This window comes from Alnus glutinosa, chromosome 4 (assembly GCF_958979055.1).
Source record: "Alnus glutinosa chromosome 4, dhAlnGlut1.1, whole genome shotgun sequence".
Lineage (NCBI taxonomy): Eukaryota > Viridiplantae > Streptophyta > Magnoliopsida > Fagales > Betulaceae > Alnus > Alnus glutinosa.
Window position 1 is genome coordinate 28599261 of NC_084889.1, and position 13017 is coordinate 28612277.

Here is a 13017-nt window from a genome sequence, read left to right on the forward strand (position 1 = left end):
CACAAATCACCGAAAATGCCCCTGTCTTCAAAATTGAAAGTACAAAATGGTCATTTTAAACAAAACAAGCGTACTGCAGGTAGGCTACGGCCACCACTGATCGTCGGAGTCACAAACTCCGGCTTCTACTTCTACCGCACTCCCCTTCTCAACAACTTTACAGCGATTGTTGACATTTGTTGACATTCTTAAGAGCTCCCTTGCTGAAACTCTCACCTTTTGCAGGAAGAATCGTTCAAAACCCAAATACTGGTGAGCCTGAGATTTTTTTGTGACAACATTGGTGCTCTGGTTGTAGAAGCCCAAGCAAATATCCCTTTGAAAGAATTAAACTTTTACAACCTTAATCAATCTTTGCAAGGGAAGCTAGTTTCTATCAGCACCAACTTTGCCGTGCAAATCCAAGTAACAAAATACACTTGTGGAGGCATTTCAATAACCTTCACCTTCTACCATGCACTAGGCAATGCGAGCTTCATCAGTTCTTCGATGATTTGTTTGCATGGTTTTCATGTCTGCGTGAGTAGTACGTCTTCAAGTCCTTTGAGAAAGGACATAAAAATCTAAGGTCCCTTTTGCAAATACGTGAATATAGCGCCTTCTAGTTTAAAATGTGGGCAACCCACGTCCTTTGATCACATCTTCAAGTCCTGCGTCTTTATCTTCAAGTCCAGCGTCCTGCGTCCTTTGATATAGCTACACGCAGCACTTGAACAAAATCAACGTGTCAATCCAGCTGGGGGAGAGAATCTAGAAGAGGTAACAAGTCTGGGATACGTGTAAGCCAAACCGAGTTTGCATGTGTACTTTTGGTTACAAAGTGGGTGGACCGGTGGACCCTCCTCAATCAGCAAGATTCAGAATCATGCATTACATGAGTTGATGCTCTTTTGAAAATACACCATTGCTTAGAAACTCCAAAGTCCACAACAAAACACACCAAAAAAACTTTTGTCTTTCACTTTCGCCCCAACAACAGTTCGTTAAAATATCCGCAATGATTCCTCTGAGCAAGCTCGGCACGGCGCTCACCGTGGTGTTTGCTGTCTCTGTCGTAGCCATACTTGCTCAGCTCTTCTGCGTGCTACGGAGATGGAGAAGGATCCCACGGCAGACCCTCTTCGTCGTGGAAAATTCCCTCTACAACCCCTCAAAGGAGCTCTTCTACTTTTTCTGCTGGAAAAACCAGTCCCGCATCTCCCTCTACAACCCTTCAAAGGAGCTCCTCTACTTTTTCTGCTGGAAAAATCAATCCCGCATCTCCCTCTCCACCTCTCTACACGGAAGAAACGATGGAGATGGACAACGTTTTAAAGTGGCGGGGGCTATACATGTACGGACCGTCTAGGTTTTTGTTTATGATCGTGGAGGAGAGAGGGGGTGTGGACTCTGAGAACTGTTCTTCTTCGTAGAAAGGGACGAAGAAATCAAAGAGGCTGATTACAGAGGAGCGCATTGGGGTCGTTGAGGTGTCAAGCTCGTTGCCAGTGGTTGCCGTGACAGTCGATGTGGATGAAGCGACGCCGTTTTTGTACTTTCAATTTTGAAGACAGGGGCATTTTCGGTGATTTGTGTCTTAAAATGTCACGTGCATGGCACGTGATAGGTTTTCCATCCATTTTGACGGGAAGAGGTAACAGAGTGGCCATTTTTGAAGTCGTCGGTAGTTTGGGAGGTCGGAGTCAGAGTGTTGGCAGTTTGTGGGGCTAAACGCAAAACGGGTGGTAATTTGGGGGGCTAAACTGTAATTTTCCCTATTTTTTTTGTTCAAATTGCTTTTTTTTATTTTTTTATTTTTATTTTTATTTTTTTTTCCTTTTCTAAATTTTACATTGAATTCAAGAAAACCATGGACTGAGAGAGTTTACATTAATTGTAATTTTGAGTACGAGGTACGACAATTTTTTAATTTACATTGTTCACTGAATTTTTTTTTCCCTGTATAATGCACATTGTTAACGTGCTTAATTGATAAACAATATTATTTTCAAGGTTTCATATCTACCGGAAAAGTATATGGAAAAGAAAACTCTATCTTATTCTATTAGTATTTTTCATTTTTCATTTTTTGTCTATATTTTCTATGGTTATCTTATTTCGTTTCCTCTCCTCCTTTTTTTTTTTTTTTTTTTTTTTTTTCTTTATGTAATTAATATATTATTTTTCATTCAAATTACTTATTTTATCTTTTGTAAATTTTATACTAAATTCAAGAAAATGATGGCGAAAGAGAGTTTCCTATGGTTGTTTTTTATATAGAGTATGATGATTTTTTAGCGTATTATGTTTATTGAGTAGTTTTTTATTACTTTGTGTAATACAAAAAAGATAACACTATTATATGGACAGAAATTTCCTACAAACTGGTTTGTAGAAAATTTATTACAACCCACATATAAGATTGAAATGTGTCATTTGGCATGTGAGAAGCACTTGTTATTTAAATAGCATGTATTTCTTACATGCTTTTTTAATAGTATTAATAAAAAAAATATGTGTTTCTCACATATTTAAAGGATACGTGTCTTTTTTAAATGTGAGTTCTAGAAAATTTCCTACAAACCAGTTTATAAGAAATTTTTGTCCCTATTATATTATATTAGTATTTTTCAGTTTTTATTTTTTATCTATATTTTCTATGCTTCTCTTCTTCCATTTTTTTTTATTATTATAATAAACTAAATTATAAGGAAGAATCCCACGCATAGCACGGGTTACAAGCTAGTTTTTATAAAATAGATTTGGGACCAAGTAGCCTTATAATTCAGAGAGAACAATTTCTATGAGAAAGTATGAATCCTAGTTGCACTCATGGACTGTACATAATTTAGAAAAAAGAAAGAAAACAGAGTTTGTGTGACCATTAATAGAAAAAGGAAATATATATATATATATATATATATATATATATATATATATATATTGTTTAAGGAGACCCACAGCCTCGTGGGCCACAGGCAAAGACCTACAATTTGGTTGTGGTCTTCACAATCTGAGACTTATGGTGGGCTAATGATTCGAGCCGAACAAGACGAGTGGAATTTATATAAGCTGAGTTCATGAGATTTGAACGAGCCGAATCGAGTTTATACGAATATGTCTTATTTAATAACGAGTAAATTATTGTGTTCACAAATACTAATTTATTTTTCAAACTGAGACCGAATCGAATTTAAGTGAGCCGAATTGAACCGAATTCAAGAGCAACTAAGCTCATCTAACACCCTTAACAGTGGGTCTCTGACTTTTCATGGCCCAAAAAGATTTATTTATTCTTATTTTTTACAAAAATAATGATATAATTGCATTTTCACATAAATGATAAATAATATTATTGTCATATTACGCCACATGCATTACACTTGAGACTTGACCCAATTTCTGACAAACTAGTTTTTCATATACGCTCCAGAACCAATCATGTTGGAGGCTCCCATGGTTTTTAGACCCACTTGTCTCCTTCCTATTGGTTGCTATGTACATTGCCATGTCACCTTTTAGAAGACTCTTCAAGCTTCTCAAATTGTCGCCTTAATTGGGCCATTGGGTCGGATTTCACTCATTTGAAAAAGAAGCCTAACACTAGGCCCTTTGACCTAACCTCTTTAAACCATAAATCCTCTGGCCCATAATTATATTTCAAACCATTTTAGCTCCAGATTTAGGCTTCCAAACCAATTGGACCTAAAATAACCCATTTGGGCCAAAAACTACTACTTGTAGCCGATTGCTTCAAAAATAAATTTTCCAAGGTTCATTATAAATCAATCAGCCCAAAATTCATCCCCTACCCTAAATTACTAATCATTTAGGGCATTAGCAGCAATTAGTAAAGACGTAACATTTTTAAATGGGAGGAAATAAGAGGCTCCCATTTGGGAGATTAAAAACCAATTCTCTTTAATCCTTTACTTTAAAAAGATTTTTGTAAGGGATAGTATTAGGTTAGGGCTCTTTGGCCTTGTGTTTATAATTTAATAGTTAGTTGGGTTGAATATTAGTAGTTAGACTTATAGTTAATTGAGTCTATATAAGATTCAGGGGATGATTGTATTAGGTATCAAAAAGATTAATCAATAAAATGTTTCTTCGAGATTAACTGTTCTCAAATCAATCATCGGAGTTCTTGGGCTTCTCGAATTGCCCTTCCTTATTCATCATCCATCTTTCACATTCAATCATTATTATCCATTCCCATCTATATCCTAGAAACTAGAAAATTCATTACAATTTTCTAACATAGCTTGGGTTGGTGTGGTGTGAATTTGAAAAAAAATGAAGCAGCCAATTGGAGTCCATTGATGTTAAGCAGAGAATACAAAGAGATTGCGTTTTATGTTTAATGTAATGTGTTTTATAGGTCTGCGTTTCATATTATGTAGTGTGTGTTTTGTAATGGGTCCAATTCAAGATAGTTAGGTATTCAAGAAATTAGCCAAGTCGTATTCATTTCATTCGGAGGCCCAATTAAGCACCTCGAGCAGCCTGATTGTGTCTAATTCAGTCCAAGTTTCGTCAGTTCACTTTTATCATCTCATCAATCATTTACAACTACATATTGCAAAAACCTCATGAACAACAAAAAGAATGACACTCACAGAGTATACTGAATGAGATAGTTCTGAAGGGAATAAAAGTACACACACACACACACATATATATATATATATACCAGATCTCTTCGGTTAGATTTCCACAAGTTTGATGGGGAAAATCCTTTAAGATGGGTATACAAGGCAAATAAGTTCTTTGAGTACCACCAAACTCCAATGCAACAAAGGATTTCCATAGCTTTCTTTCACATGGAATGGGAAGCTTTAATCTAGTAATATGGTTCCAAGATGCTGAAGGCAGTGGGCTGTTTAACACTTGAGAATATCTCGTTAAAGCCTAGCAGGTTCGATTTAGACGCACTGCATGTGATGACCCTATGGAGACTTTAACACGATTGAGACAAACAACTACAGTTGTAGCTTATTAGGCTCAATTTGAAGCCATTTCCAATAGATTAAGGGGATTTTCAGTGCAATTAAGCTAAGTTGTTTCTTGAGTGGCCCAAATGATGGAATAGGGCTCCCAGTCAGAATGTTAACCCCCTTAAATATTAGTGCAACCTTTGGTTTAATTAGTTAAGATTCAAATTAATGAATATGTGAACAATACTAAGAATATTATAAAGCCAACTGGATTTGGCTTTGATCGATGGAATTTCAGTGGTTATGGAAAGCCAAGTTCATCCAAGCAGTAAGAGGGAAATAATCAATTTAGTAGAAAAGAGGATGGAGAAAATCAGTTACTAAAAAACACAAAGACTAGCCTACCTGTTCAGAGGTTTTCACAAGTCAGCTGAAGGAAAGAAGGGAAAAAAGGCTTGTGTTATTACTATGATGAAAAATGTAACCCTTCTCATGTATGCAAGATTCCTAAACTATACTTCATGCACTGTAAGAAATTACAGTATTTATGTCACTTTTAAAACGACTACAAACAAGGGAATAGGACCTATAAAAGGGTGGGCATCCTTTTTATCTAGTCACTTACAAAAGGTAGTAAGCCTTTAGTCTGAAATAAATTTTGAAGCCTTTCAAAAAAAATAAATAAATAAATTTTGAAGGCTAACCAGTAGATTGTTGGTATTCCTTCGGTGCGAGAGTGTGAGAGAAGAGATATGTTGCTAGGCGAGAGGGAGGGAGAGAACAAATACGACTTAGGGAAGAGGGAAAGACTTGGAGAAGAGGCACGACACATTTTGAGGCATAAGGCAATATGGTTTAGTGATTTTTTTTTTTTAAAAAAAATATTAATTATAATATTTTTATTTAAGAATTAATTCTCACTTTATGGGATGTAAAATTATTGTCTTTTTAAATTCTGATTCAAATTTTGGCTGTTCAATGCTCATTACAAGGCCAAAAAAAACCTCTACCCACAACATAATTGAATATTATTATTATTTTCCTTCTCTCAATTATTTTCAAGAATAAAATGTTTAAAGTTAGAAAATAGATTTTATTTAAGAATGTTTTTAATATATATTATTTGATTCTCTTATTTAATATCAATTTTTAAGACTTATTTCAAGAATGGAATGTTGGAGAATTAATGTCTTTTTTTAATTACTATAATTAAGCCTTCAAATATTTTTTTTTTTATTAAAAAAAAATTCTAGCTTATTCATTAACTGGGGGCTTTATAAAATTGGGGCCTTAGGCAATCGCCTAATTTTGTTTTTTTTTTTTTTTTGTTTTGTTTTTTTTGTTTTGTTTTTTTTTTTTTTCTATATATATAGAGCTGGCCTTGGGTGGGACAAGAAGTAGCAAAATTCATTAATGCTCTGTTTGTTTCGATGTAAAATGGTTACCGTCATAAAATGATTTCAGAGAAGTCATTTTTCTAGAAAATATTTTTCGCCGAAAGCATTTTTCGGTGTTTGGCGCGTATGAAAAATCACAAATATTTTTATTCAATCATATTAACCTATAAAAATCAATTTTTATTCAAAACATATAAATATTAATGTAAAATAATATAAAAATTATTGAAGATGAGATTCCGTCACTGATCGACAGGATTCCAGCCACTTTTACTGGATTCCATCATTTCAGCTACTATAGCCAGAATCCAAGATAAAGGCCGGAATTCGAACAGTTTCGTCGGAATCTAGGTTGGCCAGATTCTGGCGAAAGTGGCCGGATTTCGGCCAAAAATTACCGGATTCCGGCCAAAACTGCCGGATTCCGGCATACTGGCCGGACCCCAGCATACTAGCGGGACTCTGGCATAATGGCCGGAATCTGCCAGAACCGCTGGAATCCAGCCGTTCTTGCCAGATCCCGGCTAGTCGGCAGGGATTCGGCCGGCCGGCAGTTCTGGCCTGATCTGTCAGGCCAGCCAGCCGTTCTGGCTAGGATGTTCTGGCCAGATCCGGCCAGCCGGCCGGAATACGGTCCCTGGAATCTGGGCTGACCGGATTCCGGCGATATTGATTGAATGCTGTCGGATTCGGTACCGGCAAGATTTCGGTGATGGTCGATTGTGTCGTTTAATAGGGGTTGAATGCGTTTGGCGTCTTCGGAAAATGATTTACGCTTTTAAAAAGCGTAAATCATTTTCCAAAATTTACTAAGCATTTTTGGTCAAACAGAAATCATTTTCCGGTTGACTATTATTTACCGGAAAATGCCGAAGTCATTTTCCAGAAATCATTTTACTCCGAAACAAACGTAAGTTCCTGAAATTTCAATACATGCTATTTTCATATTTCCAATTCCTAATACAATAAGGGTAGTGAGAAGGATTCAAAGGCAAGTGGTGGTAAGTCTAGTGATTCAGGAATAACTTTTAACTTCATGGATCTCTCAATTGTGAAGAAGGTAAGGATGCTAATGGTGACTACAGAATGTTAACTCTAATCATATGGCAGTACCACATGTCATGGAACCTAAGGCTGACACCATTGCTAAACCCACGGATGCCACGGTTGCAGATCCTAATCTACCTAAGGCTGCCATGCATACCACTCCTAAAGCCCAAGCATGCTACAGCTGTTGTGCCAACTGTTGTAAATGATTGCATGCCTTCAATATATGATTGCATGCCTTTAATATGTGATAATAAAGATTACTTTTCAAGCAGTAAGGATTTGGCAAGACAGCAGGCTACCAAAAGGAGACTACCTCAACAGATAATCCATGCAAGGCAACTATTGCCTCAGTAGATACCTTATGCAAGGCAAGTAGTGCCTAGATCAGTAAATCAGAATCTACCCAGCATTGATCAGTCAATTATGATCAATGTAGCCTCATCACATGAACACTGCTTTCTAAAGCAGCATGATATCAAAGGCAAGTCAGTTATACATAAAAGGCAAGAATTAACTAAATCAGCAGGACAATACTTGCAGTGGACATCAAGCCAATTAATGATGAGTAGACATAGTCCTTACACTAAGGGATTGCAGAACACACTAGGGAAGAAAAAAATAGCCGACTACTGTCATGATATTCAATTGTAATATATTTCCTTTTAGTGTCTTAGTCAAATTTGAAATTTAAGTTGTATATATACATGTAGCCATATTTGTAATGAATCAAGAAAGGAGTTTCTTTGCATTTCAATCTCTTTTATGGTATTAGAGCCTACTCTGGCACACGCCTAAAACCGATCCCAGCAAACCTCTTTTGTTCTTTCAATGGCTGCATCCTCTTCCTCAAACACTAACCCTATTGCCACACCAATTTCTGCTGCTTTTCCTCCACCAAACCTTATCGAATTGTTTTATTTACAAACTTCACCTTCACAATAAGTGTAGATTTATTTCAATAATTTTTTTCTTTCTCTCCCAAATAATGTATCTTTCTTCGAAGACTGAAAGCAGTAAAGAAAAAAAAATATCAAATCGCACAATCTCTGTAATAGGTGAATACCTCTTTTTCTCCTGAAGTTGTCGGAATTATTCGTAATAAGATATTGGCTACAATTGAAAAGGTCTGATCAATAAAATTTCCATTTATCCGAGATTCATGAAAAGCTAGAAGGACCAAACTACCTTAGCTGGCTCACTCAATTCCTCTCCATTCTGCACAGCACAAAATTCATGGGCATTGTTGATGGAACTGATCCATGCCCTCCTCAATTCTTAGTCGATGATAGTGGCAAGCAAATTCTTAATCCAGAATGCTGGATTAATATCACCTTATCAAAAAATGTGCTTTCCACCATATATGGTCTTGAGACCTCACGACTTGTCTGGTCAGCCTTAGCAAACCAATTTGCCAACCAATCCAAGTCCCGCATTGCAAATCTGAAGAAGCAAATCCAGAGTCTTAATCAGGGCTCTAAGACTTACTCTGGCTACATCCAGTCAGCCAAAGAATGTTCAGATCAACTGGCTGTCGTTGGCAAGCCCATTCCTAATGAAGATTTAATTACCTATCTCATCAATGGCTTAAGTCCTCTCTTTAACAGCTTTATCACCACTACATCCATCATGACCCATGACAAATAACTCAACTTTGAGGATTTTCAAGATGAGTTGTTGAATCACGAAATGTTGCTTAAGTAGCAACAATCCAAGAGTATGGATATTAGCACCTATGCTTTGTTTAATCAGAAGCAAGCTTCAAGACCTCCTCATTCCAGATACCATGGACATTAGGGACCAAGGCCTTATTCTAGGAACTCTGGATCCAGATTTAATGCTATTGCTCCAACTCTCAGGTACAATGTTGTTCCTCATCCCTCAAGATACTCTCATTCAGCAAGTTACCCCTCTCCACGGCCACAAGCAGCAACATATTTCTGACCTCCTTTCAACACTGGATCCAGGCCTGCTTGTCAGATATGTGGCAAGACATCAGATCAAGCCCTTGACTGTTTTCACAAGATGGACTATGCGTTCCAGGGTAGGAGACCACCCTCCCAACTGCAAGCTATGATTGCAAACTCAGTCTATGATGATCAAGAGTGGTATGCTGATAGTGCAGCCAATGCACACATCACTCATGATATTAACAACCTCAACATTCAAGAACCACTTTGGAACAATGATGCTGTTACTGTTGGAAACGGATCCACCATTGACATAGCCAACTCTGGTTCAACTATTCTTAATGCCTCTCATAATAATTTCATTCTTAACAATTTTTACATTGCCCTTAAGCTGCTGCTAACCTCCTTTCTATCCAAAACTTTTGCATTGACAATGATTGCTATTTCATTCTCATTGCACTCACTTTTACATCTTTGATCTTCAGACTTACAGGCTACTGCTGGAAGGGAGGAGTGAAAACGAGATGTATTGCCTCAGGTTTGGGAAAAAAATCTCATCAAGGCAGCAGGAAGACATTTACAGCTAAGCTTGGAATAAAGACTTCATCTATGGTTTAACATTTAGGCTAGGACATCCTTCCTCTGATGTTGTAACTCGTGTTGTCCAAGGAAATAAACTGCATGTTTCTCAATCTGGTTTTAATTAAGATGTTATTTGCTCCTTTTGTCAATTGGGTAAAGGAACTAAACTCTCATTTCATGCATCTACCCGTATTTCAACTTGTCCATTAGAATTGATTCACACTGATCTTTGGACATCCCCTATTCTGTCTATGAGCGGATAGAAATATTATGTGGTATTTGTGGATGATTACTCTCAATTCAATTGGATATACCCTCTTCGCACCAAGTCAGAAGCTTATAAGACCTTTGTCAAGTTCAAACTCCTTGTTGAAAACACTTTTACCACTCACATTAAACATTTGCAATCTGATGGAGGAGGTGAATTCACCTCTTCCCAGTTCCAAAATTTTCTCACCAATCATGGTATAGTTCACAGGAAAACCTGCCCTTATACTAGTCCTCAAAATGGCATTGTTGAAAGAAAATTAAGACACATTCTTGAGACCGAATTAACTCTCATAGCTCATGCCCATCTTTCCAACAAGTATTGGCCTGATGCTTTTCTTACTACTGTTCATACCATCAACCGGTTACCTATTGCCACTCTTCATCACTCATCTGCTTATGAGAAATTATACAATAAATCTTCTGATTACCACAGACTTCGGGTTTTTGGAGCCTGTGCTACCCTCTCTTACGCCCATATGGTTTACATAAACTTGATTTTAAGTCTAAACCATGCATTTTCCTAGGTTATCAATATGCCGGCTACAAATGCTTAGACCCAGTCACCAGCAAGGTTTACTTGTCTCACCATGTTGTCTTTGATGAGACTCACTTCCTTGCCAAGGATCATGGTGTTGCCCTTCTGCCTTCTCAGCTTTTAGCCATAGGTGAGGTTACCATTCCTTTTCCTATTATTTCCCATGTTTCTGATGTACCCTTTATGCCCCCTACAGTACTTTCCCTTGCCTCTTTGACTAAACCGAATCCTGCTTCCTCCTCTGGCCCTACTCCTCCTGTTTTTCTGCAGGAATGTGCTTCACCTTCCCTTTCTAACTCTTTGGCTGAACCTTCTATCCCTGATCCTCCTGCATCTCCATCTTTGCCTTTTTCACCTATTGCAGCCTCTCCAGAGCTTGAATTTTCTGTTGCTCCCATTCCAGCCTCTCTAGAGCCTACCTTCCCTGTTGCTCCAACTATAGCTCCCTATCTTCCTACTCATCCCATGATCACTCGATCTCAAACTGGCCATCTCCATCCCAAGCAATTCCTTGACTTCCAAACCTTCCACACTAAGTATCCTCTACTTAGTCATCACACTACTGCTCCATAAATTGAACCCTCTACCTATTGCACAGCATCTCTTGATCCGAGGTGGCGGGCTACTATGAAGGCTGAGTTTGAGGCACTTCTCTCCAATGGCACATGGACTCTTTGTTCTAGACCTCCCAACCAGCATGTCATTCACAATAAATGGGTCTACAAGATTAAAAGGAAGGCTGATGGCTCGGTTGAAAGATTCAAATCATGATTAGTTGCAAAGGCCTTTAAACAACAATCTGGCATTGATTTCACTGAGACCTTTAGCCCGATCATAAAGCCCTTTACAATCCAGCTCATTTTAGCTTTTGCAGTTTTTCAAGATTGACTTATTCGACAACTTGATATCTCCAATACTTTCTCCCGTGGTTTCTTATCCGAAGAAGTGTATATGGAGCAGCCTGTGCGGTTCATTGATCAACATAAATCAGATCATGTTTGCAAACTCCATAAGGATATCTATGGCTTGAAGCAGACCCCTCGGGCTTGGTACACCAGACTGTCCACATTTCTCCTGAAACTTGGCTTCACAACCTTTCTTATGGACACTTCTCTCTACTTTTACATTTCTAGTTCTGTTTGAGTATTCTTGCTAATCTATGTGGATGATATTATTGTCACAGGAACTCACCATCACCGTATCACTACACTTATTACTTGGATGTAGCAGGAGTTTCTAGTGAAAGACTTGGGTCCATTGAGCTATTTCCTTGGTATACAAGTGGTTCATTTTTCTGCAGGCCTTCACTTATGTTAATCCAATTATGTGCATGATATTCTTACTCGGACTGATATGACAGGGGCTAAACCTGCCAAGTCCTCTTGTGCATCTGGCTATAAACTTTCTAGACTTGATGGTGCAGCTCTTCCCGATTCTAGTGAATATCGAAGTCTGGTTGGAGCCTAGCTTGCAATACTGCACACTGACTCACCCTAACCTTGCCTACTCAGTCAATCAGCTATGTTAGCATCTTCATCACCTTACATCTACTCATCGGACAACTACTAAACATGTCCTCAGATTTCTCAAAAACACTATGGATCATGGCCTTTTCTATTCCAAAAGCTCTCTTCAACTCAATGCCTTCTGTGATTCTGATTGGGCTAGTAATTCGGACGATCACCGTTCCACCTCTGGCTATGCTGTCCTCCTTGGTGACTACCTGATCTCTTGGAGTGCTAAGATATAACCCGTTGTCTCCCGATAAAGCATTGAAGCCGAATATCGCTCCTTAGCCATTATGGCTGCCGAGCTCTTTTGGATCCAAATGCTTTTCTGTGAGCTTCAAGTTCCTCTACCGGTGCCTCCAGTGATTTGGTGTGACAATGTCAGTGCCCTTGCACTTGCCTCCAATCCTGTCTTTCATGCCCGCACCAAAGCATATCGAGATAGACTATCACTTTGTCCGTGAAAAGGTCCTCAATCAAGATGTTCTCATCTCCTTTATCTCTATTGCTGATCAAGTTGCAGATATCTTTACAAAGGGTCTCTCCACTGCTCGATTTCATTTCTTGCAATCCAAGTTGAAGGTGATTGCATCCCCTTTCACCTTGAGGGGGGATGTTAACTCTAGTCATATGGCAGCACCACATGTCATGGAACCTGATGTGTGTTTTAAATAGTACTCGCAAGTGCACGAATCGTTTTGCAATATAATGTTATGCAAGTGCGAGGTCGATCCCACAGGGAAATGGTCAAATATTAGTGTCTTGCTTGATTAACCCCATTTTAACCTAGTTCCAAAGGTTTGAGAAATAATTGAAGAACAAAAGACTAAATAAAAGAGATTGTAATGAAAT